The sequence below is a fragment of the Convolutriloba macropyga genome, chromosome 14 (genome assembly GCF_964194025.1).
Source record: "Convolutriloba macropyga chromosome 14, txConMacr16.3, whole genome shotgun sequence".
NCBI lineage: Eukaryota > Metazoa > Xenacoelomorpha > Acoela > Convolutidae > Convolutriloba > Convolutriloba macropyga.
The window spans coordinates 23758288-23783001 of NC_134481.1; the positions used below are offsets into that span (position 1 = coordinate 23758288).

Genomic DNA, 24714 nt, shown 5'->3' on the forward strand with positions numbered 1-24714 from the left:
AAGAATCCACTCGGTACACTCCCGGGGAAATCGCTGAAGTAACGTCTCAAAATTCTGACAAGTAGTACACACATTCATCAATCTGTGGAATCTCGTTACCCGCTATATTGGATAAAAAAACCTTTTTTGCTTCTAAAGTTTCTCGATATTTTCAATCTTGAACTCAAAATTTTTCCTTTTTTCCTTCCTTTCTGTTATCTGGTCTCGAACTCGAGACGTTCCTGTTTTTTCAGCATTGAACTCAAGACAAATTTTCTTGGTCTCGAAATCGAGACAACTTTTTTTCGTCTCGAACTCGAGACATTCCTTCTTTTTTTGATCTTGAACTCAAGGCAACTTATTTTTCTTTTTCTTTATTTTTTTTAAACAACTGACTTTGTGAGGACTCTTTTTCTTCAATCATTTATTAATTTGAGTAAATGAATTTATATACGTGTTCACGTTATGTGGTCAAGATTCCGCAATACTTGTTGCCAAGACGCTCCATTAATAACTAATCCTAAATAGATGCACAATTTAGGAGAAGTTTTCACAAATCGAAAATTGAGGTAGACTGATAAGACTTACACAGCAATGCTCTTCGCTTTTCTCCAAATGTATAAGCTTTCGGTTCTTAAATTCCGAAAAAAATGTTATTTCATTTGTTAATAAAATTCTTTTTGGAACTGGTCATTCCAGTGAATAAATATTTCATGACTGTATTTTCCATCCTAATCTCGGAATTCTTCCCGACTGATAATTCCTTTAATATCATTGCAAACTGTTTGAGCAGTTTGACTCTGTTTTAGGTTTGATGTGGTGAAAAAGCTGCGATGCAAATTTTCATCATTTACATTTAAGTTACTATTCATCGACCACTGATATATCTCACGCTTGAATTTCTTCAGCGTTTCTCCATATTGTTGAAAACTGTCGTCTTCTAATTTGACAGCAATTGGGTGCAGCGGGTTGCATGCAAGGATTGTATAATTATGATACAAATTATTTATAACAGGGTTTATGTATCTAATTGAAATAAAAGTGCTGACCCTTTACTAACACAGGAGCTTCTTTTATGCAAAACGGAAGTTTGGTTATTGTTGCTAACATCTTGGCACATTTATGAACGAAAACACAGATCCTGCTCTTACAACGTGAGTTCCTTATTTGAAGAGCGTTACTGATGGATCAACAATGTTTTTGATAATTCAATCATTGTTTGAATTTTCAGTTGTTGAATATCGCATTGGAGCGTTCTAAATTTCAACAAAAAATTATCCTCTCCTTGAGAAGTTCGAAATTAAAGGTGTCAACAACGCCTGAAAGAAACATTTCCAAGCTTATCTTAAGACTATCAGTTTTCAGTTCTGAACTTTCCTCGGAGTAGGAAATACCTGGAACTCCGGTTGTTTTCACCTGCTGTCCACACAAACTAATTGAATTTTCATCTAAGATTTCCAATGCAAAATCTTCATATTTAATTTTGTGTAAAAAATTTTCCGCTGATAAAATTGGTCTTGCTGTTACCAAAATTCTTGCAGGGTCCTCCTTATTACCTTATTAAAGTGTTTAATCGTTTGCCATGTTTGCTCACTTTGATTTTTAAAAAAAAATTGTTCACTAAGTATTGTCTTCAAAATATGTGGTTTTGATGAAAACAGTTTTTGAGAAAGCTAAGGGGATTCTTAAAATTATTAGGTTTCTTTGTAGCAGCTTCCCCCAAACTGTTCCCATGTAAGTTTTTGCATTGATTAACACAATTCCAATAAGTTTTCCTCCTGTAGTTAAAACCCACTCTACAGGCTCTGCATACATATTGCCTTTGCGCCCATTTTTTTCCATGAAACTTTGACTATGCTTTTCGAAATAAGTGGTTTCGGCGGCCGGTCGTAAAACTGTTTCAAATACCGACCTGTTGACTTTGAAGATCCTATCTCCAAAACCTGGTATGCCAAAATTTTTATTCCGCCAAATGTGCCTACAAACTCATTTAAAGGGTATATTGATTTTAGCAGTCTTGAGTTCTCAGTGTAAAAAAACGACATCGCCATATAAGTTGCTTTTTTAAGTGCCGACACTGTATATGCCGCTTCATACAACGTGAGTTCCTTTCTTGAAGAGCGTTACTGATGGATCAACAATGTTTTTGATAATTCAATCATTGTTTGAATTTTCAGTTGTTGAATGTCGCATTGAAGCGTTCTAAATTTCAAAAAAAATTATCCTCTCTTTGGGAAGTTTGAAATTAAAGGTGTCAACAACGCCTGGAAAAAACATTTCCATGCTTATCTTAAGATTATCAGTTTTCAGCTCTGAACTTTCATCGGAGTAAAAAACACCTGGAACTCCGGTTGTTTTCACCTGCTGTCTACACAAACTAATTGATTTTTCCTCTGAGAATTCTAATGCAAAATCTTTATATTTAATTTTGTGTAAAAATTTTTCCGCTGATAAAATTGGTCTTGTTGTTACCAAAAATTTTTCCAGGGTCCTCTTTATTACCTTATTAAAGTGTTTAATCATTTGCCATGTTTGCTCACTTTGATTTTCAAAAAAATAGTTCACTAAGTTGTCCTCAAAATATGTGGTTTTGATGAAAACAGTTTTCGAGAAAGCTAGTGGATTCTTAAAATTAATAGGTTTCTTTGTAGAAGCTTCCCCCAAACTGTTCCCATGTAAATTTTTGCATTGATTAACACAATTCCAATAAGTTTTCCTCCTGTAGTTAAAACCCACTCTACAGGCTCTGCATACATATCGCCTTTGCGCCCATTTTTTTCCATGAAACTTTGTCTATGCTTTTCGAAATAAGTGGTTTCGGCGGCCGGTCGTAAAACTGTTTCAAATACCGACCTGTTGACTTTGAAGATCCCATCTCCAAAACCTGGTATGCCAAAATTTTTATTCCGCCAAATGTGCCTACAAACTCATTTAAAGGGTATATTGATTTTAGCAGTCTTGAGTTCTCAGTGTAAAAAAACGACATCGCCATATAAGTTGCTTTTTTAAGTGCCGACACTGTATATGCCGCTTCATACAACGTGAGTTCCTTTCTTGAAGAGCGTTACTGATGGATCAACAATGTTTTTGATAATTCAATCATTGTTTGAATTTTCAGTTGTTGAATGTCGCATTGAAGCGTTCTAAATTTCAAAAAAAATTATCCTCTCTTTGGGAAGTTTGAAATTAAAGGTGTCAACAACGCCTGGAAAAAACATTTCCATGCTTATCTTAAGATTATCAGTTTTCAGCTCTGAACTTTCATCGGAGTAAAAAACACCTGGAACTCCGGTTGTTTTCACCTGCTGTCTACACAAACTAATTGATTTTTCCTCTGAGAATTCTAATGCAAAATCTTTATATTTAATTTTGTGTAAAAATTTTTCCGCTGATAAAATTGGTCTTGTTGTTACCAAAAATTTTTTTAAGGTCCTCCTTATTACCTTATTAAAGTGTTTAATCGTTTGCCATGTTTGCTCACTTTGATTTTCAAAAAAATAGTTCACTAAGTTGTCTTCAAAATATGTGGTTTTTATGAAAACAGTTTTCGAGAAAGCTAGTGGATTCTTAAAATTAATAGGTTTCTTTGTAGCAGCTTTCCCCAAACTGTTCCCATGAAAGTTTTTGAATTGATTAACACAATTCCAATATGTTTTTCTCCTGTAGGTGAAACCCACTCTACAGGCTCTGCATACATATCGCCTTTGCGCCCATTTTTTTCCATGAAACTTTGTCTATGCTTTTCGACATAAGTGGTTTCGGCGGCCGGTCGTAAAACTGTTTCAAATACCGACCTGTTGACATTGAAGATCCCATCTCCAAAACCTGGTATGCCAAAATTTTTATTCCGCCAAATGTTCCTACAAACTCATTTAAAGGGTGTATTGATTTTAGCAGTCTTGAATCCTCAGTGTAAAAAACGACATCGTCATATAGGTTGCTTTTTTAAGTGCCGACACTGTACATGCCGCTTCATACAACGTGAGTTCCTTTCTTGAAGAGCGTTACTGATGGATCAACAATGTTTTTGATAATTCAATCATTGTTTGAATTTTCAGTTGTTGAATGTCGCATTGAAGCGTTCTAAATTTCAAAAAAAATTATCCTCTCTTTGGGAAGTTTGAAATTAAAGGTGTCAACAACGCCTGGAAAAAACATTTCCATGCTTATCTTAAGATTATCAGTTTTCAGCTCTGAACTTTCATCGGAGTAAAAAACACCTGGAACTCCGGTTGTTTCCACCTGCTGTCTACACAAACTAATTGATTTTTCCTCTGAGAATTCTAATGCAAAGCCTTTATATTTAATTTTGTCTAAAAATTTTTCCGCTGATAAAATTGGTCTTGTTGTTAACAAAAACTTTTTCAGGGTCCCCCTTATTACCTTATTAAAGTGTTTAATCGTTTGCCATGTTTGCTCACTTTGATTTTCAAAAAAAATAGTTCACTAAGTTGTCTTCAAAATATGTGGTTTTGATAAAAACAGTTTTCGAGAAAGCTAGTGAATTCTTAAAATTAATAGGTTTCTTTGTAGCAGCTTCCCCCAAACTGTTCCCATGTAAGTTTTTGAATTGATTAACACAATTCCAATAAGTTTTCTTCCTGTAGGTGAAACCCACTCTACAGGCTCTGCATACATATCGCCTTTGCGTCCATTTTTTTCCATGAAACTTTGACTATGCTTTTCGACATAAGTGGTTTCGGCGGCCGGTCGTAAAACTGTTTCAAATACCGACCTGTTGACATTGAAGATCCCATCTCCAAAACCTGGTATGCCAAAATTTTTATTCCACCAAATGTTCCTACAAACTCATTTAAAGGGTGTATTGATTTTAGCAGTCTTGAATCCTCAGTGTAAAAAACGACATCGTCATATAGGTTGCTTTTTTAAGTGCCGACACTGTATATGCCGCTTCATACAACGTGAGTTCCTTTCTTGAAGAGCGTTACTGATGGATCAACAATGTTTTTTGATAATTCAATCATTCTTTGAATTTTCAGTTGTTGAATGTCGCATTGGAGCGTTCTAAATTTCAAAAAAAAATTATCCTCTCTTTGAGAAGTTCGAAATTAAAGGTGTCAACAACGCCTGGAAAAAACATTTCCATGCTTATCTTAAGATTATCAGTTTTCAGCTCTGAACTTTCCTCGGAGTAAAAAACACCTGGAACTCTGGTTGTTTCCACCTGCTGTCTACACAAACTAATTGATTTTTCCTCTGAGAATTCTAATGCAAAGCCTTTATATTTAATTTTGTCTAAAAATTTTTCCGCTGATAAAATTGGTCTTGTTGTTAACAAAAACTTTTTCAGGGTCCCCCTTATTACCTTATTAAAGTGTTTAATCGTTTGCCATGTTTGCTCACTTTGATTTTCAAAAAAATAGTTCACTAAGTTGTCTTCAAAATATGTGGTTTTGATAAAAACAGTTTTCGAGAAAGCTAGTGAATTCTTAAAATTAATAGGTTTCTTTGTAGCAGCTTCCCCCAAACTGTTCCCATGTAAGTTTTTGCATTGATTAACACAATTCCAATAAGTTTTCCTCCTGTAGGTGAAACCCACTCTACAGGCTCTGCATTTATATCGCCTTTGCGCCCATTTTTTTCCATGAAACTTTGACTATGCTTTTCGACATAAGTGGTTTTGGCGGCCGGTCGTGAAACTGTTTCAAATACCGACCTGTTGACATTAAAGATCCCATCTCAAAAACCTGGTATGCCAAAATTTTTATTCCGCCAAATGTTCCTACAAACTCATTTAAAGGGTGTATTGATTTTAGCTGTCTTGAATCCTCAGTGTAAAAAACGACATCGTCATATAGGTTGCTTTTTTAAGTGCCGACACGTGTATATGCCGCTTCATACAACGTGAGCTCCTTTCTTGAAGAGCGTTACTGATGGATCAACAATGTTTTTGATAATTCAATCATTGTTTGAATTTTCAGTTGTTGAATGTCGCATTGGAGCGTTCTAAATTTCAATAAAAAATTATCCTCTCTTTGAGAAGTTCGAAATTAAAGGTGTCAACAACGCCTGAAAAAAAACATTTCCATGCTTATCTTAAGATTATCAGTTTTCAGCTCTGAATTTTCCTCGGAGTAAAAAAAACACCTGGAACTCCGGTTGTTTTCACCTGCTGTCTACACAAACTAATTGATTTTTCCTTTGAGAATTCTAATGCAAAATCTTCACATTTAATTTTGTGTAAAAATTTTTCCGCTGATAAAATTGGTCTTGTTGTTACCAAAAATTTTTCCAGGGTCCTCTTTATTACCTTATTAAAGTGTTTAATCATTTGCCATGTTTGCTCACTTTGATTTTCAAAAAAATAGTTCACTAAGTTGTCCTCAAAATATGTGGTTTTGATGAAAACAGTTTTCGAGAAAGCTAGTGGATTCTTAAAATTAATAGGTTTCTTTGTAGCAGCTTCCCCCAAACTGTTCCCATGTAAGTTTTTGCATTGATTAACACAATTCCAATAAGTTTTCCTCCTGTAGGTGAAACCCACTCTACAGGCTCTGCATTTATATCGCCTTTGCGCCCATTTTTTTCCATGAAACTTTGACTATGCTTTTCGACATAAGTGGTTTTGGCGGCCGGTCGTGAAACTGTTTCAAATACCGACCTGTTGACATTAAAGATCCCATCTCAAAAACCTGGTATGCCAAAATTTTTATTCCGCCAAATGTTCCTACAAACTCATTTAAAGGGTGTATTGATTTTAGCAGTCTTGAATCCTCAGTGTAAAAAACGACATCGTCATATAGGTTGCTTTTTTAAGTGCCGACACGTGTATATGCCGCTTCATACAACGTGAGTTCCTTTCTTGAAGAGCGTTACTGATGGATCAACAATGTTTTTGATAATTCAATCATTGTTTGAATTTTCAGTTGTTGAATGTCGCATTGGAGCGTTCTAAATTTCAATAAAAAATTATCCTCTCTTTGAGAAGTTCGAAATTAAAGGTGTCAACAACGCCTGAAAAAAAACATTTCCATGCTTATCTTAAGATTATCAGTTTTCAGCTCTGAATTTTCCTCGGAGTAAAAAAAACACCTGGAACTCCGGTTGTTTTCACCTGCTGTCTACACAAACTAATTAATTTTTCCTTTGAGAATTCTAATGCAAAATCTTCACATTTAATTTTGTGTAAAAATTTTTCCGCTGATAAAATTGGTCTTGTTGTTACCAAAAATTTTTCCAGGGTCCTCTTTATTACCTTATTAAAGTGTTTAATCATTTGCCATGTTTGCTCACTTTGATTTTCAAAAAAATAGTTCACTAAGTTGTCCTCAAAATATGTGGTTTTGATGAAAACAGTTTTCGAGAAAGCTAGTGGATTCTTAAAATTAATAGGTTTCTTTGTAGAAGCTTCCCCCAAACTGTTCCCATGTAAATTTTTGCATTGATTAACACAATTCCAATAGCTTTTCCTCCTGTAGATGAAACCCACTCTACAGGCTCTGCATACATATCGCCTTTGCGCCCACTTTTTCCATGAAACTTTGACTATACTTTTCGACATAAGTGGTTTCGGCGGCCGGTCGTAAATCTGTTTCAAATACCGACCTGTTGACTTTGAAGATCCTATCTCCAAAACCTGGTATGCCAGAAAATTTTAATTCCGCCAAATGTCCCTACAAATTCATTTAAAGGGTATCTTGATTTTAGCAGTCTTGAATCCTCAGTGTAAAAAACGACATCGTCATATAAGTTGCTTTTTTAAGTGCCGACACTGTATATGCCCCTTCATACAACGTGAGTTCCTTTCTTGAAGAGCGTTACTAATGGATAAGCAATGATTTTGATAATTCAATCATTGTTTGAATTTTCAGTTGTTGTATGTCGCATTGGAGCGTTCTAAATTTCAGTAAAAAATCATCCTCTCTTTGAAAAGTTCAAAGTTAAAGATGTCAACAACGCCTGAAAAAAACATTTCCATGCTTATCTTAAGATTATCAGATTTCAGCTCTGAACTTTCCTCGGAGTAAAAAAAACACCTGGAACTCCGGTTGTTTTCACCTGCTGTCTACACAAACTAATTGATTTTTCCTCTGAGAATTCTAATGCAAAATCTTCATATTTAATGTTGTGTAAAAATTTTTCCGCTGATAAAATTGGTCTTGTTGTTACCAAAAATTTTTCCAGGGTCCTCCTTATCACCTTATTAAATCGTTTAATCGTTTGCCATGTTTGTTCACTTTGATTTTCAATAAAACTAGTCACTAAGTTGTCTTCAAAATATGTGGTTTTGATAAAAACAGTTTTCGAGAAAGCTAGTGAATTCTTAAAACTAATAGGTTTCTTTGTAGCAGCTTCCCCCAAACTGTTCCCATGTAAGTTTTTGCATTGATTAACACAATTCCAATAAGTTTTTCTCCTGTAGGTGAAACCCACTCTACAGGCTCTGCATACATATCGCCTTTGCGCCCATTTTTTTCCATGAAACTTTGACTATGCTTTTCGACATAAGTGGTTTCGGCGGCCGGTCGTAAAATTGTTTCAAATACCGACCTGTTGACTTTGAAAATCCTATCTCCAAAACCTGGTATGCCAAAATTTTTATTCCGCCAAATGTCCCTACAAACTCAATTAAAGGGTATATTGATTTTAGCAGTCTTGAATCCTCAGTGTAAAAAACGACATCTTCATATAAGTTGCTTTTTTAAGTGCCGACACTGTATATGCCGCTTCATACAACGTGAGTTCCTTTCTTGAAGAGCGTTACTGATGGATCAACAATGTGTTTGATAATTCAATCATTGTTTGAATTTTCGGTTGTTGAATGTCGCATTGGAGCGTTCTAAATTTCAATAAAAAATTATCCTCTCTTCGAGAAGTTCGAAATTAAAGGTGTCAACAAAGCCTGAAAAAAACATTTCCATACTTATCGTAAGATTATCAGTTTTCAGCTCTGAACGTTCCTCGAAGTAAAAAAACACCTGGAACTCCGGTTGTTTTCACCTGCTGTCTACACGAACTAATTGATTTTTCCTCTGAGAATTCTAATGCAAAATCTTCATATTTAATTTTGTGCAAAAATTTTTCCGCTGATATAATTGGTCTTGTTGTTACCAAAAATTTTTCCAGGGTCCTTTTTATTAGCTTACTAAAGTGTTTAATCGTTTGCCATGTTTGCTCACTTTGATTTTCAGAAAAATAGTTCACTACGTTGTCTTCAAAATATGTGGTTTTGATGAAAACAGTTTTCGAGAAAGCTAGTGGATTTTTAAAATTAATAGGTTTGTTTGTAGCAGCTTCCCCCAAACTGTTCCCATGTAAGTTTTTGCATTGATTAACACAATTCCATTAGCTTTTCCTCCTGTAGGTGAAACCCACTCTACAGTCTCTGCATACATATCGCCTTTGCGCCCATTTTTTTCCATGAAACTTTGACTATGCTTTTCGACACAAGTGGTTTCGGTGGCCGGTCGTAAAACTGTTTCAAAGACCGACCTGTTGACCCGAACTATCTCCAAAACCTGGTATGGCAAAATATTAATCCGACAAATGTCCCTACAAACTCATTTAAAGGGTATATTGATTTTAGCAGTCTTGAAATTTCAGTGTGAAAACGACATCGTCATATACGTTGCTTTTTTATGTGCCGACACTGTAAATGCCGCTTCATACTTGCGAAATTTTAGTTTTATCAGAAGTTGAATCTCAGCATATGTCTACCTTCTTCTTTTGTTTTCTAAAATTTTGTTATCACAGTTTGTGCTGTGATCTAGAGAATAGATCTTTGTTGATACAATGCTGTCAAATTCATAACCGTATAAATTGATACAAGGTGACGGAGAAGCAAAAATCGCTAGCAATGCCAGATACAAACATAGTGATACTCCATCACACGATGCTCCGGACGAAGTCGCCTTTCTTTTCGATTCCATTATTTCTTTCTGGTTTTTCCTGAAACAGAAGGAACGAAACAAATCAGTTTCCTGACTGCTAATGTACTCTTCATCTTGCTCAGTAAAATAATTCTTTAATTTCTTACGCACCGTTTTCATTCGGTTGCTAGACCTTGTAGCCATTTTTGGTGCCTTGTTATCACTATTCATCTTTTGTTCAGTACTTTTTGTTTTAATTCTAGATTCATGTGGCTTTTTTCTTGTTTTGGAATTTTTGCCTATGTTGATTTCTTTCCAGTCTAATCCGTAGGTTTTGATGAAGTTGCACTTCCTCTCTTGGCAACATTTTTTGCCTTCTCGTGTCCTTTAGAAGTTTCTTGCTCTAATTCTTTAGCTTCATTCTCAGACATGTCGTTTGTATCATTTAGTGAATCGTTAGCACCCTGAGCTTTGGATTGATCTTCTGTGTTTTGATTTCTTTCACTGTCTGTAAATGGTTCTATTTCAATTCTTTCATCATCGCCTGAGCTGTTCAAATCAGTGTTCTTCTGCCCTTTAACTGTTGTTTTTCGTTTCGCCTGAGGCTCAGGCGTAAATGGCTTTTCTAGTGTTTTGAAAATTTTCTGTCGGTCGTAATCGACTTTAATAGCTTTCTTTGTTTTTTTATCTTCTACCTTGCAATTCAAATTGTTTATAATTTCAACTATTATGTATGGTCCTCTATAGAAAGTAAATTTACTTCTTCCTCTCTTTTTAACCTTTGGTTTGAAAACCAACACTTCTTCGCCAAGTTCATAGCTCGGTCCATACCTACTTTTGCGACTATAATAGGTCTTCAGGCGCTCTTGTTCGACATCAATATATTCTCGCATCAATTGATGCTTTTCCTGTAGTTTCTGTTTCATTGAGAAAACGTAGCCACCTTGTGTTGCAAATATTGCGGTCTGTGGTTTTCTACAGATGCAGTATATAGATAGCGACAGTGGAAAACCCAGTACCACATACGCTGGGCTGTATTTTGTTACACCTTGGATTGATGATCGATAGGCCATCATCGCTAAATGTAGAAATTTGGTTCACTTACGCTGATATTGTCTTATGTATTTGGAGAGACATTCTTCTATTGTCCGATTTGTTCTTTCAATCATCGCGTTCCATTGTGGGTGGTAGGACGTTGTTTATGTCCTCTGAATTCCTTGTTCACTGCAACGAGTACGAAATAAATATGACATAAAATTCAACCCATGATCACTGTGTAGGTTGACTGGACAGCCGCATCTAGCTATCCAGTGTTCAAAAAACGCTCTAAACACCGTTTTTTGACTCTTGATTGGGTAAAGCTACGGCTTCGTACCACTTACTGAATTGATCACCAGTAAGAAAAATGTACTTGTTTCCCTGAGACTGGGGAGGTAGGCCCATGATATCAAGAGATATTCGCCAATATGAATGACTAGGTTTCCATTTTGTGAGTGAATGCCGATGTTTCTGCTTAATGCCTTTCCTTTTTAGGCACACGTAACAAATTTCTATCCAATTTCTTACGTCCCTTCTCATGCACAACCAATAAAATTTTTCACAAGCACTTTTGGTTTGTTTTCTCAATGCCGTCTAAGAGACAGAAATTTGTACACTGAACACAGTTTTTCCATAAATCCTTTGATGCTTCACTTTTCATTTGCTGTGTTTCCGGTCTGTTTTTGGTTTAGTACCCAGGAGTATACTTCTTAGAGTAGTGTGTGATTTTCTCAGGAATCTCGCAGTCTTAATCTCTGCAATTTGTCTAACTGCCAAACTCGACTTCGATAATCGGTATTGTCTTGCTCTGCGTCCATCACCATAGCGTTAAGAAAAGCTCTTTGTTCATCGGCTTTAGTGTTTATGCGCGACAGAAAGTCAGCATGTGGGATTTTCTTGCCTGCTCTATGTTTGATGTCAAAGTTAAATTGCCCAATTTTCTCCATCCATCTTGCAACCATTACATCTTTTTATTTAAAACATTAGATCCAGACAAGAGCCCGGTGGACCGTTATAATTAAAAACTGCAGACCAAATAAACAGCTTTTAAAATGTTGAGTAAAATGAGCGATTGCATATTACTCCCGCTTAGTGGCTGAATAGTTCCGCTAAATTTACTCAGAGTTTTGCTAGCATATGTCATAGGTCTATCCTCCGTTTCATGCTTTTGGGTAATAATTGCTCAAATTCCTGTCAACAAAGCATCTGTAGTTAATGTATACGGGTCCCCTTCTGTTTGGATATCCTAAAAACTGGGGCGTCCAAAAGCTTCTTTTTTTTAAATCGGTTACCGCATTTGTTCACTCTGTACTCCATACAAATTTATTCAGTAAACTGTAAGGAGGTTCTGCTGTTTTTCTGAAACCCGGAATAAATTTGCGATAATAGTCCACAAGGCCTAGAAAGGCCCTAACGTCTTTCAGGGATGGTGGTTCTTTCAATGTTTTTGCCGCTCTTAGTTTTTCGGGGTTGACATCGACTCCACTCCCGGATATAATGTGCCACAAGAAGCTGACACGTTTTTCGAAAAAATTGCTTTTGATCCCTTAATCTTTAATACAGTCTCCGCTAAGCGTTGGAAAACCAGCTCCAATTGTTTCAGATGTACGTTGAAATTTCTTCCAAAAACTATAACGTCATCTAGATACACTAGAGCCATTTCGTAGGAGAGGCTAGCAGAAAATAACTCCATTAGGTTTTGAAAAGCACTCGGAACAGGTTCTAGTCCCGTAGGGAGTGTTTTCTACTTATACAGGCCTAGAGGCGTTATAAATCTGTTAAATTTTGACTCTCTTCCTCGATCGCCATCTGAAAATATCCCGACAAGAGATCTATGCTCAAGAAGTACATGTTTCCCTCCAGTGAATCAACAATCTCATTAATTCGTGGTAAAGGTCAGCATATTTTTTTCTATTTGTTTGTTCAGACCACGATAGTCTACAACCAAGCGTTAGGTTCCATCCTTTTTTGGTACAAGTAATGATGGTGCTGCCCACTCGGAATGTGTTGGCTCGACTAAGTCGTCTCGTTCCAAGTCTTCAACAATTTTTTCCTGGCTTTTCTTTTCTCAAAGCTCATGCTGCCGTATGTACGACTGCATGGCACAGCATCTTTTTTTATGATAAATTTTGTCGCAAAATCCCATATCATTTGAGTTTCGCGAAAATAATACTTCATATTTTGTGCAAAGTGACCTCACTTTTGTCATTTCCTCACAAGACAAGCTCATTGAAATTGCGTTCACATGCTTCTCAAAATCAATTTCATCTCTATGTTTTGTGTTATTTACAGGGTTATTCAGTTGTATTTTTGAAATCTTTTCAATGTTTTTCGCACATGGGATTCCCGTATGTAAACTTTCTTTGTTTCTAATATAGGGTTCAGAACTCGAACCCATACGACATCATCAACCATGCCATTCAGCGATCTCGCCATTTAAACATGTGACTTGTTCTCAAAATTTTCATGGGTTCGACTATAATTTCTGTTCGCTGTGTTATGTTACCTTCTACATCGATAACTTCGCATTTAAGGAAACCTGCGCAGCAACGAGGTAATTCGTGATCTTCAGCAGCAATTAAAAACAGATTCTTATTACTTCGTTGTGAGGGGAACAATTGTAATATTTTCGCAATTGTCCCGCAAAAGAATTCCTTTATTTGGGCTTTAAAATACAGTCAAAATTGTATAAGAATTACATGCCCAATAAACAAGGCGTGATCTCAATTTTGGTCACTAGAAACTCAAATTTTATCTGTTTCCGCCACGCACAATTTTTACGTAGCTAGCTGAAGACGAAGCCCTGCCATCTTCAGCTAGTTCTCCTTTAAATACGGGCAATTTCGTTTGAAATGATTGGGACTCTCTCATTCAATTATTGCATTCCTAAGATGCATGATTTCGCTGACCGCAACGGCGACATTTTTCTCTCTCAAAACTCGCCGCTGCCTTTGACTGCTCGGCACGTCTCTCGTGTCACCGATCTCGGCTTCTGTTCTCGCCTCTTTGTCTTGGCTATCGCGCTCTACTGTCGTAATTGGTTCGTCTATTATCAGCGCTGCTTCTGTTGTAGCTATTATAGTTTTTTATGTTTTTTTTTCATTGGTGTTTGTGTTGTCTTTTATCTGCCGCCATCATTGCTGCGAAATACCTTTCCCTGTGTGTTGTAGATGGATGAGCTCCCTATTGCCAGAAAAAACGTGCGCGAACTCGATGAAGTTCCAGAACCAGTTTTTAATTTTGCAGATCTTTGATTGCTTTTTGATATTCATTTTCCTCTGCTCTTTTGCTTGTCACTTGAACAGTTCTGTAAAACTCTAGCAATCGAATTAGTGTCATAATTCGCCATTACATAAGTCATTTGATTTTTTTTAATTGAGGTTGCTTTGGGTTGTATGACAGATGGACCACGTGCACTAGAACAAATTTTTCCATTAGTGGAAGTTGTTAGAAGATAATTCGAGTGTCACACATACTTAAAAAAGATGTATTAAAGACCTTGGGTTTCAAAGTCAAAAGATTATAATACCTGATTTATGCCTGACGCAAATTTGAGAGATGTAAGGAAAACAAAATAGAAATTTGATCAAATAAAGCTAGGGTTTCGAGCAAAATCAACGAAATTGACATATCTTTAATGACTTGGTTAAATTACCACGATGTTAGAGCCTACCTTGGGTACTGACCAAACTGAGGATAAAATTCATTGATTGAACATTAAACCTATTACCAGAGATAACCACTCTATTGAACCGGAACCTGCATTTATTTAAACCAATTTTCTTCTACATTAATCTGTTCATTAAATTACCTTCTAACTTTCTATTTTAATCTAGTACCACGCTCAAATAATGAAATACATAAAATATTGCGCACCGGCGGCTGCTACATTGCCGATAGAGATGGGATTGGAGCAATATGGGATTGGTACTATATGCCAGCATTGGACAAGTTGTTAACCAAAAATCAAATTATACAGGCATCAATTTCATGGAGAACTACAGGTAAATTAAGTATTTTTTTCACTAAGCTGCAATGTTCTGAACCACTCAATTGCTGAATTTTCTGAGACTTTTTGAGCGCTTTTCAAGTGCTTGACTGTTCTGTTCTTTTCAATTTCTGCATTTCTCTCTAATAATGAAACTTGTTTTTTCTAGCGTTCATTTGCACCAGTAATGGCTTCCGACAATGAAATTTTCCATGGGTAACCAGCTGCTATTTTGAGTTTGATTTCCTTTAAACTGTATTTCCTGTGGCGCACTGCGTTTCTGTTGTCTAATAGTTCCTCCTGTGTCTTGTTTACTTTAATGCACTTTGGAGAATTATAGAGCTATGGCATGAAGCCCAATTAATACTGAAAACTATTTTTTCACTAATGGGGTAGCGGTGCTTGGCAATCGGGTTCTGACTTTTACGATGCAAATATCAGAAGAAATTTGAACTGGTATTTTCTTCGATTTTAATCGGGAGAAGCCTACTGTATTTGAGAGTACTTCATGAAACAATTTGATTTTCGTTCAACAATTAATTGACAAAGCCAAATTTTCTACCCATTTTTCTTACTCTGTTTGTTTAAATATACCTACCTAGGATGATGTGCGCGACCCAAGCCAGCTCTGATTAGACCAAAATCGGCTCTGATCAGACAGGTTGAGTCGCGCACTGGGGATGATGTCAAGGCGACTTGAGTTGCGCACTGGGGTGCCAGACTCACTTCGGTCGCGCACTGACTGACACTTTTAACTGTTGAAGTAGCAGTAATCATTGGTTTGATATATTTTTTCAGAAATTTATTCGTCATTGTATGGATATGGTTTTTGAGTTTTTCAGTAAAAAAATATTAGTTTGAAACGAAAACAATTCTTCTACCCAACAACAATTACCAAAGCTGCGTCTTTGGCGTGATCTTTGATATTCATCAAATAACATTGGGAAGTGCTCTTCAAAAAACGGGAAGTCTCGCGGGGTTTAACTATGTCTTCGTTTTTTCGGCTGGAACTCTTGGTTCTGATCAGACTTTCCAGACTCTGAATGGATTCTGATCAGACCGTACAGACTCTGGATGGTGTGCGGATCAATGCCAGACTCTGTGAAGTGGTCGAGCTTTACCCCCAGTGCGCCACCCAAGTCGGTCTGATCAGGGCTGGCTGGGGCCGCGCACATCATCCTGGGTATTATTGTAAATACTTAGACATTAGATCAAATTCAAGTGACTGTGACTCTTCTTGTTTTAAGTGTATTTCAAAGCGTTCTAAGTCTATTCGTTCGAAATGTTTTTTACCGCAGCTTAATCTATCCGTTGACTTGGCACAGGTGCTCCTCGATGTTGCACGCAACTCCTGCTTTTTCTTTCGACCCTGGTCTTTTCTGGACTACAGCATATGCAAGTTTAAAAAGGACCGCACATTTTTTTCAATATTTCGAAACTGCTCGTCATCAATGTTAATAATATTTTGATCTCATCTGTGCAACAAAAATTGAAACTAAATGGATATTGAAAAAATTAGATTCAAACTAAAGATCAAATAAACGCAGACTTAGCAACAGAAAGAGAACATGAAACAGGCCACACAATTTTTACTCATCCTGATTATTTTTATGATATGATTATATCAATAACATGAAACTATCATTACAGGGAGTCTACCAAGCGCAAAATATCGCACTAACGGTCCAACAATTGAATGCATCTATCAAAACTTTCGGTTAGCTAACTTATGTACTCTTTTTTTATGCTACGGATTTCAAAGGGAACAATCTGCAGTAATCACTGTGAACATCAACACTTACAACCAAATAATATAAAGAACGTTTGAAAAAGTACTTTCTTCAATATTATTTGGGAGAAGCTTCCTATAATTGAGAGAAAATCATAAAAACTTTTTAATTTGGTCAACAAATAATTATAAAGAGCCAAAATTTCTACCTTTTTTCTGAGGATGTTTGGATGAATATGCCTATTGTTGTAAATACTCAGAGATTTATTCAAATTCAAGCGGCCTTTTTTATTTTAAGTCTAATTCGATATCCATTCAATTGAACACCACAGTTTATCTGTCCGTTAGTTTTATCCCAAATCATAGTTCCTTTTGAAGCAAAACAGCACTGGAAAAACAGTATTCAAAATTGTGGAAACCCTTAGCAAAATCATCACTGAGATCCCCGAAAGTAATCTCCAAAGCAAAAAATTAAGATATGTGCCACTATAATGCTGCATCTAATTCTCGCCAGATCGAAGAGCAATAACTAAGGGGTGATATCACGAAAAATCTTTGGAAGCCCGAATAAATGAATATGATATAATTTGATTACCTGCTTTACGAAGCAAATGCATTTAAGGAATGTTTACGTGAGATCACTAGAAAACAAAAAGTGATTGCGAACAACGCTTTGAAAAACAATTGAAAACCGGTTAAAAACAGACAACTTAGGACAATCACTTGATGATGCGGAAGGTGGTGTCTCATCCACATAAGAAGAATTTAGCATCAAAGGAAAAAATCACACAGTGGTCGAGATCCAACACAAAAATCATCCAATCAGTTGAAGGGCTGATCTTGAAAACTAAATATTGGACTTGAGTCATATTGGACCCATCATATTGGACCCTAAATATTGGACCCATCACTCTTCGAAATATTAAATGCACTTGAATTCAGATGAAGGGCAATGAAAACGAAAGGTTAGCACCTTCCCTCCAGTCTTTGCGACTGCAGTTTTTTTCGGGTCTTATGATGCCTGACATCTGATAGCCGTAGATAGTTGCCTGGACCACCCGGTTACTTCACAATGAAGAATACAAAGGTAAAAATAAATTGATGCCTTTGAAACTAAACCATCCTTTTTCCAACGGTAAATAGAGAAATAAACTTTCTCTTCTAATGAGTAAATCTGTTTTGAAGCTTTTTTATCTGGGGTCAAAGATCGGTTTATTTCCGTGAACCCTTATATGCATCTAGCCAATTTGCACGCTGGAAAATGTGATGATGTTGAAGTGGAGAACTGTATTCAGATTTCAAAGGAAAAGACACAAACAGAAGCAACAAAGCTTGTCGACAATCAATTAGATTTCAAAGCAAAAGGTTTGCTTGGTTGGCGCTTCAAAAACTTCGTTTATGACATAAAAGTGATCAATCTGTTTGCTAGGCATTGCCCTAAAACATACCGAATTCGTTTAAGTATCACGAGACTATCAAAAAATTAAAAAATGAACCAATATTAGTTGAAGTCGAGAAGATCACCTGTCCATCGACAGAAGCTCCTTTCGCTGATTCGGTGGCAAGTGTGCACGGCGTCAGCGTCCAGCTGTCAAAGCTTCCAAAAATAGAGAAGCGTATTTTCTCTTCCATTGAGAAGATCTGCTCTAAACCTGTTATTATTTGAGGATCTTTTCCGTTTGTGCCCCCACCTTAGTGGGCGCATAATATTTGCAACCCAAAGTCACACGTGCCATCTTTTTACTATGCATTGACACATGGCTTGTTTCTGCGGTAGAATAACACCCCTTTTTAATGAAAGAAGAGCTAAAAAGAGCTTAAAAGAGCTTATAAGATTATCTTAAAAGTTTGTGAAAGAAGAGATTTAAAAAATTGACAAAATGTACTACAATTGCGTGTAGGGAAAAACAAGTGGCATCAAAGAAGCGCTTCTCCAACGCTGCCATGATGAAGGTACAGATGAAATTATATGTTTCGATACCAAGATCTTATTCAGTAGTCTTGAATGAGACTTGAGAGAACTCTATTTACCCGTATACCCATCACTCTTCGAAATAACTAATTCACTTGAATTTAGAGGAATGGCAATAAAGCGAAAGGTTAGCCCCCTCCCTCCAGTCTTTGCGAAGGTTTTTAACATCGCTTAGGGCTTCATCAAATGAACTCTGTGTCTCTGCAAAAAATTGTTGAAGTTCGCCTTCAGAATTGTGACTGAAAATTTAGTTTTTTTTGGGTCTAATGATGCCTGACATCTGATAGCCGTAGATAGTTGCCTGGAGCACTCGGTTATTTTACGATGAAGAAAACTTAGGTAAAAAAAATTGACGACTTTGAAACTGAACTATCCTTTTTCCAACGATAAATTGAGACATAAACCTTCTCTTCTAATGAAAAAATCTGTTCTGAGGCTTTTTTATCTGGGGTCAAAGATCGGTTTATTTCCGTGAACCCTTATATGCATCTAGCCAATTTGCACGCTGGAAAATGTGATGATGTTGAAGTTGAGAACTGTATTCAGATTTCAAAGGAAAAGACACAAACAGAAGCAACACAGCTTGTCGACAATCAATTAGATTTCAAAGCAAAAGGTTTGCTTGGTTGGCGCTTCAAAAACTTCGTTTATGACATAAAAGTGATCAATCTGTTTGCTAGGCATTGCCCTAAAACATACCGAATTCGTTTAAGTATCACGAGACTATCAAAAAAATAAATAATGAACCAATATTAATTGAAGTCGAGAAGATCACCTGTCCATCGACAGAAGCTTTTTTCGCTGATTCGGTGGCAAGTGTGCACGGCGTCAGCGTCCAGCTGTCAAAGCTTCCAAAAATAGAGAAGCGTATTTTCTCTTCCATTGAGAAGATCTGCTCTAAACCTGTTATTATTTGAGGATCTTTTCCGTTTGTGCCCCCACCTTAGTGGGCGCATAATATTTGCAACCCAAAGGCACACGTGCCATCTTTTTACTATGCAATGACACATGGCTTGTTTCTGCGGTAGAATAACACCCCTTTTTAATGAAAGAAGAGCTAAAAAGAGCTTAAAAGTGCTTATAAGATTATCTTAAAAGTTTGTGAAAGAAGAGATTTAAAAAATTGACAAAATGTACTACAATTGCGTGTAGGGAAAAACAAGTGGCATCAAAGAAGCGCTTCTCCAACGCTGCCATGATGAAGGTACAGATGAAATTATATGTTTCGATACCAAGATCTTATTCAGTAGTCTTGAATGAGACTTGAGAGAACTCTATTTACCCGTATACCCATCACTCTTCGAAATAACTAATTCACTTGAATTTAGAGGAATGGCAATAAAAGCGAAAGGTTAGCCCCCTCCCTCCAGTCTTTGCGAAGGTTTTTAACATCGCTTAGGGCTTCATCAAATGAACTCTGTGTCTCTGCAAAAAATTGTTGAAGTTCGCCTTCAGAATTGTGACTGAAAATTAAGTTTTTTTGGGTCTAATGATGCCTGACATCTGATAGCCGTAGATAGTTGCCTGGAGCACCCGGTTATTTCACGATGAAGAATACATAGGTAAAAAAAATTGACGACTTTGAAACTGAACTATCCTTTTTCCAACGATAAATTGAGAAATAAACTTTCTCTTCTAATGAAAAAATCTGTTCTGAGGCTTTTTTATCTGGGATCAAAGATCGGTTTATTTCCGTGAACCCTTATATGCATCTAGCCAATTTGCACGCCGGAACACGTGATGAAGCTGAAGTGGAGAACTGTCTTCAGATTTCAAAGGAGAAGACACAAACAGAAGTAACACAACTTGTCGACAATCAATTAGATATCAAAGCAAATGGTTTGTTTGACTGGCGCATCGAAAAATTCGTCTTTGACGTAAAAGTGATCAATCTGTTTGCTAGACATTGCCCTAAAAACATACCGAATTCGTATAAGTATCTTGAGACCTTGAAAAAATTAAAAAATGAACCAATATTAGTTGAAGTCGAGAAGATCACCTGTCCATCGACAGAAGCTCCTTTCGCTGATTCGGTGGCAAGTGTGCACGGCGTCAGCGTCCTGTTGTCAAAGCTCCCAAAAATAGAGAAACGTATTTTCTTTTCCATTGAGAAGACCTGCTCTAAAACTGTTATTATTTGAGGATCTTCCGTTTGTGCCCCAAGCTTAGTGGGCGCATACTATTTGCAACCCCCCGTCGCACGTGCCATCTTTTTACTATGCAATGGCACTTGGCTTGTATCTGCGGTCGAATAACCCCCTTTTTATGAAAGGAGAGCTAAAAAGAGCTTAAAAGAGCGTATAAGAGCGTATAAGTTGTGAAAGAAGAGCTTAAAAAATTTGACAAAATGTACCACAATTAGGTCTAGGAAAAAACAAATGGCATCAAACAAGCGCTTCTCCAACGCTGCCATGATGAAGGTACAGATGAAATTATATGTTTCAATACCAGGATCTTATTCAGTAGTCTTGAATGAGACTTGGCCTCAAAGAACTATTTTAACAAATTTGTCAGTCACTTTATAGAGCAATTAAAAAATCCTATTAGGCGCCTTCATGACTTTTCATAGATCAAAAATAGGTAGAATTGTTAGTCCTAAAAGAATACAATGCAAGAGGATTCTTCAGTAATCGAAAAACTGAAGAATACAACCGATAGCAGAGACAATGTATGGCGTACCTAGTTTTCGAAGTAAAGATTTACTCAAAGTTCATAATTTTACCCCTGATTGGTACGCTCTTGACTGTATTTCTACAGGTATATGTCTGTCTTCAAAAAATGTTTTTGAAAAGCTTAGAGGACAAGCAGAAAACATAGGACATTAGTTTACGAAATGTCATGGAATTGCAAAACCGATATGCCTAAAAATGGCTTTAAAACATTTTTGTTTTAGGAATAGATGTTGACATGATTGAATTTCATTTTTTTACATGGTTGAACTCCGATGAATTTCATGTTTATTGATTTTCATTGAAGTTCTATAGGACTAACTAGGCTCAACAAACGTTGTTAACAATTCTTCGAGAGAAAACTAGGACAACTTTTTGGATCTACTACAAAAACTTGTTCAACACGGTTAGTTTTATCATCAAAATATCTATGATATTTTTAACTGAAATAAAGTTCAATATAAAATGAATTTTATTGCAAAAAGGACGCCGACTTCCACCCGGTTTCTTCAAGATGAGGAATATATAGTTAAGAATAAATTGATCGCGTCGAACCTGATACATCCCTTCTTCAACGATAGAGAAATACTCTTCCGATGAGAAAATCTGTTCTCAAGCAATTTTAATCTGAGGACAAAGATCCGTTTAATTCAGTGATCCCTTGTATGGATCTAGCCATTTTGCACGCTGGAGTTAGTGATAATGTCGAAGTGGTTAACTGTATTCAGTTTTCGCAGGAGAAACCACAAATAGAAGCATCACAACATGATGACAGTCAATTAGATATCAAAGCAATAGTGGCGCTTCCAAAATTCTTGTTTTTGACATAATAGTGATAAATGTGGTTGCTAAACGTTGCCCTATGTCATGGTCTCGAGCACGAATAACAAGAATTTTATTATTTTAATAATTGATTTCAAAATGGCCTAAATGTACAAAATTTCACAGGTATTTATAATCCGTATCAGTATGAAAATTTACAGATCCGTCTAGATATAGATAAACTGATATGTGTTAATTTACACCTTAGTTGTGAACAAGTTTTTCCCCTTGCCGTATATGGCAAGTTCTAGTGCAGTTTTTTGCACTTAACACATTGTTCTCCCTACCTGAGAACATGTCATTGCTATCTACTGGGAGGGTCAGAGAGTTGGTCACTGATCGTGTTTGGTGGTGGGAAGGTCGAATCTATCTCACAAATTTATGGTTTATGTACATTGATAAACTTGTGGTATGCACAAATTTGAATCAACGAGTTCAAATTAGAAGCCATTATTCAATTTCACTTCACCAAACATCAGGTAAGAATGTTTTCTTTATATATCGAAGTTTTAACTTAAGTTGCTAAGTTCGCTACTTCTCGATATATCACTTCCTCCCTCCTTTTTTAAGCAAGTTTGTAGGAATAGCTTCTCCAAATCTTTCTAGTTTTTTTTCTGCTTGAAGTTCTCGTGGCCACTGAAGTTTGTTCCCCTTCAAATACTGAGGTTTCTTCTGTAGAGTTGGGTGATGCCACGTCTATGTCGTCCCTACTGCTCTCAGACTGTGAGTCAGAAGATTCAGTCTTGATGTCCTCAGGTTCCAACCGTGCAATTTGGTTGTCACTAACAAGAACTGTCCTGTTTGAATTCTCCGGCTGGATGAACGAAATGTTTATTCCTTTACGGATAATGAAAGTAGCTGGAACCGTTGGTGAACTGTTCGTCGGTTTGATGAGGACTAGTTCACACAGATCAAAATCAGTGACTGCTGGAAGTCTTATTTTGCGTCCCAGTAGCAGTTCTACGGGAGTTTTGCCCCGCGTCTTGGAAGTGTTCGGATGTGTCATCAAAGACAGCTGTAGGAAAGCGCCAAATGACACATTCAGATTTGGACTCCAGGCTTGAATAGCCCTTTTCACTGTTTGGACCGCTCGTTCAGCAATCCCATTTGCTCTTGGATGGTAGATGGGAGATTCAATCTTTTAAATCCCAAGTGATTTACACCATTGCTTTATGTCACTGCTCACAAACTCAGGACCAATGTCTGATACTAATGTTCTTGGTAACGCAAATCTTGCAATGATTTGACTCAAGTACACCTTCACTGTTTGTGAGGTTCTATTTCCCGCAGGGAAGGCTTCTATTCAACCTGATCCCGCGTCTAATATCACTAAGGTATTACCTTGATCCTTAACGTAGCCCCAGTCCATGTGGATTCTTTCCCAAACTTCAGCTTCCGGCCAAGTAGATACTGTTTTCTCCAGGTTAGGCCTGTTTTCTTGGCATTCTTCACATTTGCTAACATATCGAAGAACATCTTGACTGATGCCGGGCCACCAAGCCATCATTCGAACTGCTGTATCAGTTGCATTTTTGCCTGGATGAGTCTCATGAGCTTTGGCCATCACCATGGGACTTAGTTTGGGTGGAATTAAAGGCACAACTCCTCGAAAGATTATTCCATTGTGAATGGTCAAGGCGTCTTTCTGTTGCTCAAATCCTTTCTCTGCTTCTGAGCACTGTTTCCAGATGCCGCTTTTTATTCGTTTGATGACATCTTGAAAGAGTCGATTCGATCCCTGCTCAGTTTTGATGTCTGACTGGGTCATCAAGTCGGATTGGACGAAGTAGATATTGTCAAGAGCAAAGCAGACTCAATCATTGTGATCGTCATCATCAAAGTCTAGTCTGCTCAGAGCATCAGCGTGGGGGATCTGTTCTCCGGGTGTATAGTTCAATTCGAAGTCAAATCCCACCAGCGCTATTGCCCATCTTATAATTCTTGCTGATGCTTTTTTCGGAATTTCTTCGTCTGGGGCGAAGAGATATTTGAGAGGTTTGTGGTCAGTTTGTAGAGTGAATCTTCTTCAGAATAGGAATTGTTTCAATCTTGTGACCACAAAGACGATTGCAAGTGCGTATTGCTCAATATTGGAGTGATTATGTCCGGCTTGTGACAAACTCCTCGATACGTAGATCACAGGATGTCCTTCTTGTGAGAGTACCCCGCCTACAGTTTTCTCTGAGGCGTCTGTTGTCACGGTTGCTTCCTTCGTCAAGCTGTAAGGCTGTACAAGAGGGTTAGCACATAACTCGTTTTTTATGTTTTCAAATGCATTTTGCTCTTCCTTGTCCAATCTGAACTCTTCTTTTCGAATTTCGTTTAGGGGTAGCATTTTGGTTGCAAAATCCGGTATCATTTGACCATAAAAATTTGCTAAGCCGACAAAGGACTCGAGTTGTTTCATTTTTGATGGCGGTTTGGCATTTTTGATTTTCTCAACATGTTTAAGATCGGGTGCTATTCCTTTTTTGGAAACAGAGTAACCAAGAAAACTTACGCTTGAAACTGGTTTTGAGTTGGATTTCTTCTCATTGATGGTGAAATTTTTTTCACGTAGCTGACTCTTGACTGCAAGCATTCGTTTCTCGTATTGATCCTTTGTTGTTCCACATAGCAGAACGTCGTCTTGGAATATGACCACACCCTTGATTCCTTTGAGAGTTGACTCAATGCAATTCTGGAAG

At 36.9% G+C, this 24714-nt stretch overlaps 1 protein-coding gene across 1 annotated transcript in view; it reads right to left on the bottom strand.

Annotated features, from left to right (window-relative positions):
- Positions 1 to 24714, bottom strand: part of LOC142353713 (importin-8-like) — a 371797-nt gene that overhangs the window by 10374 nt on the left and 336709 nt on the right. The gene's annotated exons all lie outside the window — the stretch shown is intronic.